This window comes from Nuphar pumila, chromosome 2, assembly GCF_984573655.1.
Source record: "Nuphar pumila chromosome 2, dmNupPumi1.hap1.1, whole genome shotgun sequence".
NCBI lineage: Eukaryota > Viridiplantae > Streptophyta > Magnoliopsida > Nymphaeales > Nymphaeaceae > Nuphar > Nuphar pumila.
Genome location: NC_143250.1, coordinates 117,520,216 through 117,527,587, shown reverse-complemented (window position 1 = coordinate 117,527,587; position 7,372 = coordinate 117,520,216). Strand labels below are relative to the sequence as shown.

The 7,372-nt window shown below is 37.7% G+C and overlaps 1 long non-coding RNA gene across 1 annotated transcript; it reads left to right on the top strand.

The window, feature by feature from the left end:
• Positions 1-306: 306 nt before the first annotated feature.
• On the top strand, positions 307-2,057 carry LOC149846882 (uncharacterized). The gene is made up of 2 exons (XR_016430569.1): positions 307-456; positions 1,739-2,057. It is a non-coding gene; the product is annotated as an uncharacterized LOC149846882 (long non-coding RNA).
• Positions 2,058-7,372: the final 5,315 nt, after the last annotated feature.

Here is a 7,372-nt window from a genome sequence, read left to right as displayed (position 1 = left end):
CTTCATCTCATGCTGATTTATCGGCAGGATCATCCCTCAACGGGGATGTATCCACATTGTGGATAACAACCACGTTAATCGTGGGGGTTAATCCAACAAGGATCTCATGTATCAAGGACTGGATGAGGAGCAAGCCGAGAAGGGATTGGAGCTCTTGAAGGTTAGATAACCCACATTTCTAGATTTTGGCTCCTACCGGATGTATTGCTACAGTATGAAGTTTTTATTCACGATGTTGATGAGTTTAGGTTATCATAGTTTTGTTACGACTAATGGTAGATGTTGTATGACCATGGATCCCTTGCTTCCAATTAGGAATCTTATGCGATTCTCTCGTCCGAAGAAGAGAGAAGATTATATGATTGGAGTTTAGCAAGGAGCGAGAAACCCGACCGATACGTTTGGCCATTCGAAGTTGACATAACCCAGACCCCTACTCAGCCTCCTTCCCCTCAGGTATCGATCTTCCACCCTCTCTTATCATAACTTGCTAGTAATGGGTCTACATTAGCAATGCCTTTTGTGTTGCGTTTGAATTAGAATTTATTATTATTATGTTTTTGCCGTCACATATAAAGTATAGCAATTACTTTTACACGACTCATCGGTGGAAGTCTTTTTCGTTGACACTTATGAATGCATGTTCAAATCAGGGTTACCAGAAACTTCACTACTTGCACGTGGGTAACTCATTTTTTTGAGAAACGGTTTCCGAAACGTGAACCCAACCTCTCGGAAACTTGTGGGAAACACATTTTCAATGTGCGAGAAAACCTATTTACTTTGGATGAAAAACACATTTTCTATGTGTTTTATACATTTTGTTTAAATAAGAAAATATTTTTATACAAAAAATTTCTCTCTCTCTCACACACACACACGTGTACACACGTTTTTCGTTTCACATGAACCTAAAAAGATATTTCCACGTTCTGTTTCCCTTCCTGGAAACCTTGGTCCAAATTAATCGTTTTAATATCCAAATTCCTTTCCTATAGGAATGAGGCCTTGCTGCAAAATATTATTACAGGTTCAGTGCTATCATTCCGTCCTAAGATTGGTCAGTGGTGAAGCTAAACATGATTGAACCACCTTGTACCGAATTTTGTCGTCTAAAGCAGGGTTATATGTCCTTTTTTTAGGGGGAGGGCTATATATATCTTAGAAGCAGCCTTCTTTTTACATTAATTGACCCCTTTCAGGGGCGTAGCTAGGATTCATGTGAGGGGGGGGGGGGGGGGGGGGCAAACAGGGGTGTAGCAAAAAAAACTGTATTTGTGTGATAGTCGGGGGTTCGGGGGCAGCGCCCCCGATTTTTTTTTTTTTGAGATAAAATAAAAATGGCTACAATTATTAATAAAAATCTATTTCATATGGACAAATCAAACTATTTGCTGCAGTCAGGGCTGGGCTAAAAAATGGATAAAAATCTATTTCATATGGAATCAGGGCAGGGCTAGGACTGGGCTTTTAAAAAAAAAAAATTAACTGTTTGGGGAGGCAGGACTGGGCTACAGCCCAGTCCTGCCCCCCCCTAGCTACGCCCCTGCCCCCTTTCATCAAACATGACTTTTTGGTTATATGTTTTCATGCAGATGTTTGCTTAAATTTTGCTTCTGTCGTAATTAAGATGGGTTTTTTTTTCTTCTTCATGTGTTGTTTTTTCAGTTTGCTCAACTTCAACAATGGTTAGTAATGTACTGCTTAAGAGCATAATATTTTGTCATCGTGCATGTAGGAACCAGAGGATGTTGGACCAACCAGGCTGGTATGTTATTTTTTCTTAGGTTGGTTCGTATTGGCTGTTGTACTGTCAATCGCTCTCAATAGGTAAACAAATCTTAATGCATTCAATTTGAAAGGTACCAGGGACAAGAACACTCTCATCAGTTGATTGGTGCTTATATCTTGTCTGTTATGATGGCCAACTTAGTCCTTAATGTATTTGATGATTAATCTCTTTTAAATCTGTGGTCTGTTCAATCATATGGATGTAAAGGTAATCTCTGTCTATTTTATTAAAATTGTATGCTTATACATTGAAATATTCAAAATAACATTTTATTGATTAAAAAAATCCCTGTCCTCGTCCTATTTTTTAAAATGTTTTCACACTCAAGTTGCGTGTCAAGTCTTACTAACATCTTCATGTCTGGTAGGAGAACCTAGTGCACGTCACCTTGTGTTGGGACGTTGCAAGTTCGAATCCCAATGGTATCATTGTATAACTGGTAGGGGTCTGCCTAACCTCAGCTTGCCTTGATAACAGATAATGAGGAAAAAATTAAATAAGCCACTCATGGTTCAGCTTGTGCTCAGCGCGAAGAGTTCATTCATTCTTGTAAATACCTTGGTAAGCCATCATGAACAGAAGGTATTCAGTTGGACTCATGACGCAAGGTTTTTAAGTAGTAATAAATATATTTTATTCCATACAATGGAGTGTGAAATGGATAGTTGAAGCATTTGGCTTGCAAGAAATAGGTTTAGAAATCAAATCCTACTGCTACATGTTTTGAAACAATGTACTTTTTAGTAAATGAGTTACCTCAAACTCAATTTGTTTATCTCAAGCTCATCATGAACACGAAGTCAACTTGACTTGATGCAATAATGAGCTAAGTTTCAATACCTCATGTTCAGGTCACTCGACTCGTGGAGCATCCTTAATGCTGAGTGTGTAGTAGTTCTCTATCAGACAAAAAGAATTGGCCAAGACAGAATCGGTGGCCTGTGAATACGCTATTTCTTCCGTATTATTTTGCATAAAGTTTGACTTAGCCAGAAAGGGTTACTTTTATTCTACCACTATTAATAGATATGTTTGCCAAAAACTTACGTGGATTTTACTTTGAATTAAGGGTGTCAATGGGTCGGGTTTGACCTAGTCCCTACCCATATCAAACCCTATAGGGTCAGGGTTTGGTGATACACAAGAAGGCCCGATTAGAATCAAGGTTAAACCCGAAGGGTCCGATTAATATATGAAGCCGGGCTTGGTTTATGATATTTCATACCAAACCTGAGCCCGACCCAAGTTTCGGCTAAGATCCACAAATTTTTAATGTAAAAATGATAAAATATATTATTTTGCAGACTACAGCCAGCGATCTATGTAATCCTTGTAGAAAACAAGTATAGTTCTCTAATGGAGGGTCCAATTAAACATGGGTCCGAACTCGACACCATCATCTCAAGTCAGGTTTGGGTCTAATTTCACATAGGTTCGAACCAAACCCGCCCCATACCAAACCCTATAGGATCAGGGCTTGATGATAAATAAGAAGACCCTATTAGAATCCGGGTCAAACTTGAAGGGTTCGATTAATATATAAAGTCGAATATGTTTATGAAATTTCATGACAGATCCAGGCCCTACTCGAGTTCCGATTAAGATCTGCAAATTTTCAATGTAAAAATGATAAAAAAATATTATTTTACCGAGTATGATCCAAGTCTGATTCATGTAATCGTTATAGAATCCATGTATTCAAGACCCGATACCATTATCTCAAGTCAGGTTCGAGTCTGGTTTCACATAGGTTTGAACCAAACCCGATCCATTGACACACCTACTATGAACTCATGCTGGAAACGGGTTCTGTTGGTCTTTTCGCTACCCCTACATGTGAGTTTCAACAAGTTCTTTTCCAAACTCTCCTTTACTTTTCCTAACCATAGTTCCCTTGATATTTTATGTCCTATTAACAGTACCTCACAAACCTATATATTGCTCGGATTTGAAACCAATGAAGTCAGTCTGATTAATATTTAATTCGGACCTGCAGAGTCCAAGTAGCGCATGGACTCGTATCTAGTTCATGAATTTTTATACCAGATCCTGGCCTGACCGTGTCCCAATTAAGATCATTACATACAATATATATAAAATAACATTTTACTGGATTTGGAATATGGCATACACATCCAAACCTGGTTCTGGTCCCCTTTATGCCAGGTCTAGATGGATCTAGACCCAATCCCAGCACTACTACTTTAAAGCAAGACCTGGGTCTGGATCCTCCCAGGCACAAGCTCCAATACGTTCACAGTCTAATGCCCATTAAGTTATCCCACATGGAAAATCATTTTCTAGAATATTTAGTAGAAAAGTAGAGTTTTCTATTCCACTAAATATTCTAGAAAATTATTTTTAGGTAACCTAGCACCTCTTTTGAACTAGACCCTCATGTAAGTTAGATGGTCCAACTTACTATTACCAGTAAGGTAAATCCTTTAAACAGGAGAAAGATTTTCTTTTTCTTTTGTTCTTTTCAACAAATGTTCAAAAAGATGTACCTTATTAATATGAGTGAATTTAGGTATTTGGAAAGTGGTAGCTGCCTCATATCGCCGACCCCAATTGTTTGGGATGAAGGCGTTGTTGTTGTTGTTGTTGTTGTTGTGGAAAGTGGTAGCTGCCATATCCTGGATTTGGTATATAGCAACCAAAATCCACCCTTGAATGCAAATATAAAAAAGCAAAAGCGCCAATGTAGTATGAGGAAATGCTTTTTTAGAGTAGATTCAAACACCCCGATATGATAACATTTTAATTAATATGATAACATTTTAATTAAATGTGAACATTTTCATGATATGAATGATTATTTACCAAAAATAATAATTTATCGTGGATCTGAATCTCAAACTGGTTGAATTTTGGGTTTGAGTAAAATAGGTAGTGATTGAGGGGCAAAATCATTATTTTTGGAAAGGCAATGGGTGTTTTGGGCTAGGAACATGCTAAAAAAAATTGAACCAAGTCTCGGACGTTTTTGTCATGGGGATATGAAAGGAATTTTTGTTAAAGATGATGGTTTTACAAGGTAATGGCAAAATTGTTATTTAGGTTTCATGTGAGGGTATTTTTGGTAGGCAAAATACCTACCAGTATTCTTTTTCATTTTGAGGGCATTGCTGTTGGTGGAACAGCTGTTGATGAGTAGAAGCCAAGTGGCCTCACCCTCTCTCTCTTAACCCTGGTTTAGGATAAGCTTTAAAACATAGTTTATTTTTAATCATCTTTCCCTTCATGCATAGTCTCTCTCTCATCTTCACCACCTTGTCCCTGTTCACTAACGTAGAGGGTGTTCTCTTTCTCCTCTCACTCAACTTCTTCTTCTTACCCTCTCATTCGATTGTCGAGGCAAAAAAGAGGTAATGCAACTTAAAGAGCTGCATGGTGGTTGGGGTTTTGATACACTTGAGGACTCTTGCAAAGTTGGGGCAAATCTCGGACTGTTTCAACTATATTCTTATAGTTGGACGATTTAAGATGTATGATTCTCTACTCTCACGATAACTAAGAAGTATGAAACATGGACAGATATTATGCATGTTAGAAACCATGTCTAGGGTAAGAGGTTTTTTGTAAATTTTGCATGTTTAACTCTTAAAATCTATTATAACATGCTGGGAATTCATGACTGTATTTCTTTTGATTAAAGACGATAAATTGTTGGGAAGAAATCATGACTAATATTTCAGAAATTGTGTACAACATGCTCTATGTTGAGAAAAGTCTGTTTTAGTATGTTTTTAAAATTTGGTAAAATTTAAATTGAGTTAGTTTTGGCTCTTTGGGTAAAGAACTATATTGAAAACAATGCGTAGAGTTTTGAAAGTGAAATCCGGTGTCCTCAGAGTTTAAAATTTGCAAATTTGGTTTGCAAAAAGTGTGTTTTAGCTTGTGAAGCCAAAGTTAGTGGTTAATAAGGAACTGCTCTATGTATTAGATTTTTATGACATGTATGTTTGATCTGTTTTATCTCACCCCTAAGAAGCTAGGGTGGAGTTTGATAGGATGGATATATTGTTGAATGATGTTTTGATGCTCGTAGCAATGATTTGGCAAAGCTACGAAACTCTATAATGCACAGGAGTAGACCTCTAAACTCAAGAGCACCTCTGCTGATCCACAAGCTGTTGGAAAGACCTAAGGGTCGACCCCCTGCATTCTGGGGTCGACCCCCTGCATTCTGGGGTCAACTCCCTGAACCCCCTGCATTCTGGGGTCAACTCCCTGCATTCGGGTTAGGGTTGGGTTGAATCATGTCGGTTCTGTTCTGTTCTGAAGATTGACTCCTCTTTCGTTCGTTTAGAGTGACTTAACTCGAGTTGACCCCTGATTCAACAAGATCGACTCTTCTTGAGTTTCTTTCCCTGTGTGTTTTCTTTGTCCTGCAAGTCGTCCCTAGTGTGGGCCGGGTTAACTCCTATTTGTTCATAATTTTTGGTTCATGAAGGCAAAGTTGACTTCTTTGAATTCTTCTCTTGAGCATGAGTGATTTTGAAGGTTGACAACTATAGGAAGCGTTGTGTTTAAGAACTTGAGATTTTGACAGATTGGCTTTTATATTTTTTAATAAAGCTAAAATGTATTTTACCAAGGTTAAAAAAAATGCTTGATAAAATCTTGGGTGTTACACTACCAGTTTTCAAACACCCAATACCAAGGTAGTTCGACAATGTATCTACCAAATGCATGACCTCCCATCGCAGCAGCCAAACAAACCCTAAGTTACGGGTGGATTGACACAATACATAGACAAGGTTAGCCCAAGCTTGAGCTGAAATTATGGCTGGCCTACTCAGAACGAATGGACGAACAAACACAAGCAGTCTGGACCATAAATTCGATAAAAAATTAAATATTTTTCTGAAGGAAAAAACTACTAAATGTTAATGGTGTAGGTTGGAGTTGGTTTGAATTTTGTGGATCTAGATACGAGTTTAGGTCTAACCGGTTTTGGTTTGAAACTTAAATGTGTTGTTGGTCCCAGTACTTATCCCACCACGACTGAACTGTTTCTAGGTTTTTAATAAATTTGACCCTGCAGATGTGTTCAGCATGGTTAATTTGCTAGGATACAACACTCGGATCGGATCATGTAAAAAAACATGATTTATTAATCCTTGAATATTTATGAAAATCTTAAACTATCAATTTTTGAACCTTATAAAAACCTACTGAGACGATCTAATAATAGATTCATATAAAACCAAGCATGTAAAACACATTTGTACTGTCAAATTTAACAAAAACATGAAAAAAATCTTCAAACGCCTGGTAAGCTGGCAGTAGGCAAGAAAAGTGCAGACTATCACTTTTCTTGCCGAATGCCAGCTTACCAGGCATTTGAGGATTTCTTTCATGAACATTCAAAAATCATAGGAGTTGGTCTAAGGTTGAGGAAAGTCCAAGATAGCACATTGATGTTTGGGCCAATCATAGTTATGGATGTAATATGTAAATGGTTTAGATTCGAGTCACGTGTAGCCATACCAGATATCAGCTAGTTGGGTTTGGAGTCGAATTCAGAAGGAGAAAGAGTATAATGAATCTGACTCATTAATTGTAATTTGATTT